Raw genomic sequence first — 10,094 nt, forward strand, 5'->3', positions numbered from 1 at the left:
GAATCCCTTTGTTCTTGGACAACAGAAAGAATTGCCAACAACCACAGCCTGATTCAACGTCTGAATCCTCCCTCATCCAGAAGTCTTCATCGACGTGTTTGTGAGATCCCTTGCTTCTAAATGAATTTCTGAGTAGATCATTATTGTAGAAAGTTAATCCTGTATTTTTTTATTAATTAGATCTGAATTTTTTAATTGTGATCTGATGCCCTAATCATGGATGGTTTCTCAATCATCCACGTTCTTTTTCTAGATCTAGGGGATTGAACTATTTGTATGCATAACAGTAATCTCTTTCTGATTTTAACATAATCACCTCCGTTATCATTGTTTGCTGGTTATCTGCTGCATTGTTATTAATCTTGTTTGCTTGCATCCTCTATAACTAGCCTCGTCCCACATCATAGAGTAGTGGCCGTGATCTTTTGGTTTTGAGAGGAGGCTATTTCAAGTGGGCGAGGAGGTGAGGAGAAAAGAAGAATGGCCATTATAGGGGAGGATTTAGAGATCTATTGCCATTTGCCTTCACCCTTCAGTGTCCCTCTCCTCGCCACTTCACTATGTTGGAAGCAAGAGAGCGAGAGTTGAGAGATGAGGCTCTATACCGCCGTCCAATGCCGCTTGGTCCACTACTCCCTTGCCATGGCCAAGAATTGTGATGACTACTTCTCCACCCCCATGAGAACCCCTTCATTTATATAAGCACCAGTGGCAAGCTTGTAGAGGATGTCCTCTCCCTCCTATCCATTGATGGATCCAACAATTGGAACCCTAGCCCTCTTACCATCGATCTCAGCTCCTCTTACCACCAACAGTGGCACAAGAGGAAGGAAAAAGAAGGGAATAGAAACCATAATTTCTTATTGCAATGGATATTAATTGGAGTGGATGGGACTATGGGAATCGGAAAAAAAAACAGTAACACCAACGAATTCATAAAGAAAGCAAGTGAGAGGTTTGAATTTTAATCACAAATTCATAATGCGAATCGAGATTCTTTCATCAGCCAAACCCATTCAAATGGACCCATTTAAACTATCTGACTTGATCTAACCTAGATATTAAATGGATTAAATAGATCTGGCTCTTAAAATCTGAATCTAATCCAAATATTAAACAAATTAAACAGGTTGACCTATTTACGATCTAAACCTATTTAGTCCAAATCTAAATCTTCTTATAACAGATTGAATACGGATTGGATTGATAAGTCAGATTATATTTTGCCACCTCTAGATACTGTCTACATATCATGGAGGATCTTGATTGTTAATTAAGTTAGACTTTTATGATCCATCATTTCATTATTATTTTAAAAGAAATATCGAATGATATCATACTAGGAATTTTGTATGGAAAAGGATCTGTTTTTGCCAACAACCATGGGGGAAAGAGGCGATTATTCCCACTAACTTGTATATCTATGACTTGAATATACGATAGATGTTCTTTTTCTTTTTCACCAGCAGAAGGCCTATAGGGCTACAATTATCTAGAAAATTGTAACAAATGATTATCTTTGGAAGGAAGGAAATTTACATTTTCTGAATGAAGGAAATTCAAAACAATCAGAACATACCTCTATTATTAAATCATGCTGATGGCTCTTATCATATTGCTATATACTCGATTTTCCAACCTTGCTATATCATCAACTGTCCTATTCCATTCCCTTACAACATGGGCAATTGTATAATATTTGAATCTCTTTTCTTTGAGACAAAGTCATGCACGTGCTATTTTGTTGTATGCCAGAAATATTAGACACAACAATCTTCATGACATTTTATTAAAAAAAAAACTAAAAATTTGTTATGCTTTCAGAATATTAAAATGTATATCATATTTCTATTGGCAATTCTTATAGTACAGTTTATCATTTCCATTAATAAACAAAATGTCGATCAATGGGCACTATATAGGTATTACATTGAGCACCTGCATGGATGTTTCTATTTGCAGATGTAAATTTAAAAACTTTGTCCAGAAACTTTAATATAAATATGTTTCACATTATGGAAAAAGGGATTTCTGCATATATGCGACATCCTGTTTTTTCTTTTCTTTTTCTTTTTTTCCAGTTTTTCATCCTATAAAAAGTGAAAAGTGCTTATATGTTCTTCCAAAGAGTATTTAAAACCTGCGTATATGGCCTAAAGAAATATTCAAAGTTACATGTATGGCTCTCTAAAATATGAAAATTACTTGTACACCCTTGCACTTTGATGTTATCATTTGAGTAAGAATCATGTTACCATATTATCTTATCATTCTACATTTTTTTTTTCCAAATTATGCTTTCCCAAATACTCTCCTGTTATTTAGTCCAGTACTTTTGATTGATTCAGCTATTGGCAGAGTTATTTTTTGAGCATGGTTCAATAAAGATGGGAAAGTGAATTGTAGAGAGGAGGGGGGAGATACGGTAAGTCAACTCACACAAGTCACACACTGCATACCTTTATCTTTCTTCCATCATTTTCCTCTTTTCTCTACTTCTCTTTCCTTGCCCTTGTCCTTTTTTCTCTACATCCCTTTCCTTCTTGTTTTCTCTCCCTTCCATCATCTTCTATCAAAACCTTCTTCTTTTTTTTTCCAGACAATTTTTTTGTTACTTGCACTACTTTCTTTCTCATCAAACTCTTCACCCCATCCCTTCTCCTTCAATTGACCAAGGTCTTTCATGGCATGGGATTGGCAAATGATGAGACCAGTCTCTCACTATCGGCATGCCATGGTGTTTGGGGAGTAGACGAGAGCGTAGATCTGCTTGGGAAGAATCCACTTAAGTTTACAACAGTAATTTTTCAATTTCCCGATCTTAAAGTCAGCAGTTGATTTTGGGCATAAAGATATGGTTGACTCAAGTGGTTTAAATGGTGCAACTACATCGTCACGTCCATAGGCTAAGCAATTTTTCACATTTTCCTTTTTCACATTTTGACATGTCTCATCCCATAAAGATCGCCAGGTAGCTACCTAGGCGTTAACCGAGTCAGACTACTGACATAAAATCGACATATCAGAAACCGCCAGCATAGAAAGTACATAATGATCACATACCATGATCATCAAAGGGCCTTAATCGTCCATTTCATGATTACATAATACCGAAATAAGCAGGATCCACGTGTCTAACTATACAAACGGTTACTAGCGAATTATTTATAAAAGGGAGGTAAACGAACAGTGGGGGTAGGACACTTCTGGGCTGATACTCTACCACTTCTTATTTTTTACTTTCTGTTCGACCACCCCCCACTAGCTTAAGCATCAAAGGGTCTATGTCAGATACAACTTCGATCAGTGTGGACTTTATTTTATCGATGCTCTTTACCGATGACGGGTGCAACAGGAGATTGGCCACAATAGATTAGCACACTAAGTAGGGGAGAGAGAACGAATCCAACAATAGCAAAAATAAGAGCTCAAAATAACTCCACCGACTCCGCTAAGCAATCTTCTCGTCGGAGAGATCTCCCTTCACCTCCATGTTGGGAATTGTGTCCTAAAATCAATCGTGTGATGATTGAGTTCATCCTTGTATATGAATTATTGATTATTAAATAATAATTATTCTGATATTTTTCATCATAAAATTATATTTTCTTTGAACTCTTGTACTGTGATGAAGTCCCTAGAACTATGCTAGTGTACGATAAAGAAAGAATTTATTGTATAGTTCTTAAACAAGTTGGTGACCAAATAATACGTCATTACGGGATGATGACATTTATCGAGTGAAGGTCGTTGTGTGTCATATGGGTTGGTTGTCCTCTTAACCAAAGAATGTGGTGACACTGGTATGACATACAGGTGAGATATAAGGGTACATTGTCACTGAACAAGTGACTCACCTGTTGAGCATTCTGCTGTCAAAAGCTACTCGCGAAACACATAGGTATAAATATCCTTCATATTTGAGATCATCATAGTGACTCATAAGCAACTCACTGTGCTTTGGTGCCGAACTATCTGAATTTTTAATGCAGTAACGGAAGACTATTGGATACAGTCAAGTACTTACGAAGTCTGTGTGTGGATCAAGATAGGATTGACCCCTTCAGATTATTGGAGTTGATGTATCACTGTATTTCAATTTAGTAAAGTCTTGGCCAGGGTAATCCATGAGATGGATTTGAAAGGTTAAAATACAATATAGATGAAGCAATCTCGGTTGACAGTTAATCTGAGACCATCTTAGAGCATCCAAGGTCAAAGGATGAATTATGCGGTAACCATGAGTATAGGTTTTGAAATATTTCTTTACGATAATTCGATCTATCTGGACATCGAAAACTATTGCTAGATAGTATCTCGATTAGTGCAGAAATTGGTTCCTGTGCTACCGGCTTAGTGTTTGAACCTATGGAGTCACGCACACAAGTCAGACAAAGTAGGAAGGAATTGACCTATATTTATATGTCCAATCTAGAAGTATTTGACTTGATTGAACATATAAGCTAACTTGATTGAGAATTGAGTTATGGGTCAAATGGGATTGAAGAGTTGACTATGTCTAGCTAGCACTACATATGAGATTCAGATTCAATCCCAGGAATGAATAATTTCTATCTATGATCCATGGAACATATGAAGGTTTAGATTTAAGTACTAATTAATTTCAGATTAGATCTGAATTAATTAGACTTAAATAGATCCAAAATTTAAGTTATACTTGGTATAAAAATCCTAAAGAGTTTAGGATTGACAGCCTTTCAAAATTATTTTGAACTGGCTTCAAATCGGATTCGAATCGGACCTGTTTTGGATGAGATATGAGTATTCCTACTTGCACTGGGAATACTCACTCATGAAGCATGACCAAAATTTAGTTTGGTGCTTATTTAGGGCATCCCAAGTGGGTGTGGGAGTGGGTGCAAAGTGGATGTCATAAGTGATGGCAATTATATCTCATATAGGAGTCTTTCTTTTATGAGTATTGGATCAATTCAAATCAGATTTGAATAAAGAGTCCCCCTCTCATTGGATCATGAAAATTATCTATAAATAGAGAGGGTCTCTACCTATAAATGATAGAAGAGAATAGAATAGCAAACAAATCAATTTGAGAGAAGAGAAAAAGAGAGAGAGACAGGCGTGTGAAGAGAGAGGTCCTTCATCTTCTACATCTCTCCCTTTGTTGCCGCCTTCTCTCCTTGGGCATGGATCCTTCTTGGGCATCCTACCTGCTAGTGTGAGGTATCACATCATCACATCTCATCTCTCGATTGATTAAGTTACGAAGCCAATTGGATTGGAGTTCATCTTGCTTTTCTGCGGTGTCTGACGTGCATGCGAAGTAGAGGGTCTGCATATCCAGGCCTCCGTAAAGATTTATATTGGATAATTTGAGATTTGATCTCTGGTTCTACTGTGATTTAGATAAAAGATCAATAAATAAGTAAAATATTAGAAAAAATTTTTAGATGCAACTTGAGCATTCTGGAGGGAAACTATTCCCTTTCCTTCAACTGGTATCAAAGCAGGCCTTAAATATATACATACAAAATAAAACTTTTTATGATTATTTACATAAGATATAATTGAAATCTTTTATGTGACATTAAATCTCATTTAAATATATTTATATAAAATTTTTTATCTGATTTTGATGGGATTAGAGGTGCCTAATCAGTGGTTGATTGAGGTTGTTATAAATCTGTTATAATAGAATTCAGCTGTTGCTGAATTTTTGATGAAAAATAATATGAATTAAAAATTTATTTTAAATTTATTTTAATAGAATTTTAATTTTATTATTTTTCTTATGAAGTTAAGATTATTTTAGGTTTAAATTGGATCCATTTTGATAGATATTTAGATCTGAATCTTATCATAATTCAGCACTGTGCAAAAATAGATTTTATCAGAAATTAATTCCTTATGCATTCATATTTATATCTAATTATTTTTTATTTGATATCAAATCTAAAATTGATATTTTATAATTAGTATAAGATAAGTTTTAGATTTGATATGATGTATATGATACATCAAATCTAATTAGATTAGATGAAGAACATAATTGATGAGATCAAGGATATGTTCAAGACATAAAATAGTTTTATCAATAATTGCATATTGATGTAATTATACATGAAATTAGATTTTAGATCTTAGTAGCCTAGTACTCGGATTGATGAGATCATCAAACTATCTGATCATAAGAGATTGAAGAGATTAATTTCTTTTTTGCCTATTTGATGGGTTCTCTTATGACGTGTAGGGATGTCGTTGTGATCCAGTTTCATGAAGAAAAAAGATGAATAGACTTTTATATATTATTTTGATCATAAATATATTTAGATGAGATCTAAAGTAATTTATGATTTATTATAATAGGATAAAATTCAAATATAAAATTATTTTAGATCTGAATTACATGTTAAATATGATGTAATTGGTATTGATCTAAAAATTATCATGATACATGAGATGTATGAATAAAGTTTAGATCATACCTATGTATGTTTAATTGTTAAACATATTATGAAAATTTATTTTCATATGTTGAAATATATGGTATACTTTACTTGAAATCCTCGTAGAATAGTTCTACAAACTGAAACACACATTTCACATACTTAATTTTGAATTAAGTTTGAATGATCTAGAATTGAGAATTGAAGATCATTAAGACACCACATAATATGATGAGCAAAAGATTAGCATGGATCAGATCCTTTTAATGGGTTAGACCTAGGGTTAGGAACACATATAGACTAAGTAGAGAAATTGATTTAAGTTTAATCAAGTGTTGAATTAGATTAGGCCAGTATTTTTCTAAATCAATCTCAATAGTTGAAGTCTGATCAAGTCTATGTGTTTGATCCTAATAAAAAGATTATGATCATGGCTCCGTGGTTAAGTCTGAATCTTCTGGTGTCCCAAATCGAAACTAATTAACTAGTTGGTGTCTAAGGTAAGTTTGGCAGATTCAATCAAGTGGTTTTGAATTGAGAGCTATTTACCTAGATGCATCTATGATAAGTTAAGGACAGATCCCTCCCGCTGATCTCACTTATCTGGCCAACATAGTAGATTATGTTTTGATTAGGTCACTAGTTGATTCGTGCAGACCCATGCCATTAAAGGAATCAGTGTGACTGATTTAGGTATCTTTAGACCAGCATGTGTTTAATCCTTTATATGACTTGATGAAATCAGTGTAAGGATTTGCCGCTTGCAGGTTGACTTTTTCTCTTATTCTCAGGTCAATGAAATCAAATCTTCTAAATTATTAGGTCTATAAAGTGATAAAGTTATAAGATAACTTGATCATTGTCTCCCATTAAGGTGTGTGATAATGAGTCCAATATTCTAAATAGGCATTGGAGGCGCCACACGTCTGGTGTTTATTACATATTAAAATTGTCATTCATCATATGACCATCATGATGTACCTTCAGATCAATACTCAAGTTGGTCGAGCAACACTCGGACCTGGACATCCATTTGTTGGATGCACTTGATGTGTCATGTTAATGGTTGGACCTAACCAAGATTTTTAGTGGAGGTGCCACATGCCTGCTGAAGGGATGTCTGGGGCAAAACCCAATGCTAGAAGTTGTTTGGAGAAATAATTAGTTATGAACCTACTCATGGATGCACTAGGGTTGGCCTAGCCACACTCGGATCCGAATGCAGTCCGTGTGGATTCTAGTATCCGCTAAGGAATTAATGTAATTCTTGGAGTTTGAGGTAGAGACTACCAATTCATAAAAAAATAATGGGAGGATCTTTAGACTAAAATTCATATCTTCAGGATTAAAAAAATAATTCATATACTAATAGGCTAATATTTTCTCCTTTCAATTATGGCCAACACACTATCTCTCTATTCGCTGTTGGATAGCGACAAGCTCACCGGACTAACTTCGATAGCTAGTATCGAAAATTGAAGATCGTGTTGGAGCATAAGAGGATTTTACATGTCCTTACAGATCAAACACCTGAAGAACCTGTAGCTAATGCTCCTCGTGCTATGAGAGATACTTACATGAAGTGGCTTAATGATTGCATGACTGTGCGTTGCATGATAAGGGCAGCTATAAACGATGAACTTAGTCGTAAGTTCGAGGATGCACAGCCTGAGAAGATGATTCAAATATTGAATGAGTCCTTCGACATCCTTGAGGATGCGAAGAGACATAAAATCTCCTGCGTAATGTTCAATACCCATATGCGAGAGGGAGCTTCAGTCACCGATCATGTATTATACATGATTGAGCAAATTGAACGTCTTAGCAAACTTGGCTTTCCGTTGCATGAACAGTTAGACAAGGATGCTATCCTCAATTTGCTACCAAAATCTTACCTACTCTTTCTCAGTCATTATAGAATGACGAAGCCTACAATAAACTATCATAGTTTGCTAGGGTTACTGCAGACTTTTGAGAAGGATCACCAGCTCCAAAAGGAGCCAATGAATTTAGTAAAAGATTTATCTGCAGGGCATCGATCCTCTAAGAGAGGAAAGAAGAAAAAGATGTAAAAATCTCATATCGTCAATCTCAAGCAGAGCAAACCATCAAAAGTTAACAAGAGCCAGACAGAGTACTTCTTCTGTAAAAAGCTGGATCATTGAAAAAAAAATTATCCTACTTATATAACCACCCTTGACCCAAACAGGCCTAAGAACAAGAGAAAGAGGCAAGTGGTTACTTCACAAGGTATTTATATAATAACACCTTATAATTTCTCTATTTGTGATACTACTACCTAAGTATTGGATACTGAAAGTCCTATTAATATATGTAATTTATTACGAAAACTGCAGGTAAGTAGATAATTTCGAGAGGGCGAGCGGTTCCTTAACATTGGAGATGGAAGTCTTGTTCCAGTTCCAGCCTTAGAAACTTTGCAGCTTATCTTCGAGTCCAGTAGTGTCATGTTAGATGATTGTCATTATTGTCTCTCCTTTATGATAAATGTCATCTCTGTAAGCCTTTTGGCCAAACTTGGTTATAAGTTTATAATAAAAGATGATTTTTGTGATATCATTATGAATAATACTACAATTATGCGTGGATAATTAAAATATAGTATATACATAATATCACAGTCTGTTAGTGTAATGTACATACCTAGTAAATATCTCAAAATAGATAATATCAGCAAATCCTACCTTTGGCATTGTAGGCTTAGTCATGTGAATAAGAATAAGATTGATAGGTTGATCAAGAAATATATCCTTGAGATAGATGATTGTGAATCATTGCCTACCTGTGAATCTTGTCTACTTGGTAAGATGACTAAGTCACCTTTTAAAGAAAAAGATGAAAGAGCTAGTGATGTCCTAGGTGTAATACATACTGATGTATGTGGGCCTATGAACATAAGTGCCAGAGGAGGATACTACTACTTCATTATATTTACAGACGACCTATCGAGGTATGGGTATATCTATCTTATGAAGCATAAGTCAGAATCATTTGAAATGTTCAAATGATTCCATGCTGAAGTAGAGAAACAAATTTGAAAGAGTATTAAGATCCTTCGATCAGACCGAGGAGGTGAATACCTCACCAGTGAGTTTTTGACATATCTAGAAGAGAATGGGATTCTCTCACAATGGATCCCTCCTAGAACACCACAACATAATAGGGTGTTCAAGAGGAGGAATCGAACCTTGTTAGACATGGTTCGATCCATGATGGGCTTTTTCAGTCTGCCAATATTCTTTTAGGGATATGCTCTAGACACTGCCTGCTATATTTTGAATAAGGTACCCAGCAAGTTTGTCGATAAAACTCCATATGAGATATGGACTGGGCGTAAGCCGGTGCTCTCACATCTTAGGGTCTGGAGGTGTCCAGCTTATGTCAAGCATTTAAAGATAGATAAGTTTGGACCAAAGTCCAATAGATGCTTGTTCGTAGGGTATCCAAAAAAAATTAAAGGGTACTACTTCTACCTCACTGCAGAACAAAAGATGTTTGTCAGCAGTCGAACAGTCTTTTTGAAAAAGGAGTTCCTTGGTGAAGGAGCTAATATCTATAAAATTGAACTTGATAAAGTTTATGAGGTGGAAGGACTGACACATACAGAACTGGGTTTGATTGGTGAATCAAATTTAGAGCCAATAGAGG

The sequence above is a fragment of the Elaeis guineensis genome, chromosome 5 (genome assembly GCF_000442705.2).
Source record: "Elaeis guineensis isolate ETL-2024a chromosome 5, EG11, whole genome shotgun sequence".
NCBI classification, from domain to species: Eukaryota; Viridiplantae; Streptophyta; class Magnoliopsida; order Arecales; family Arecaceae; genus Elaeis; species Elaeis guineensis.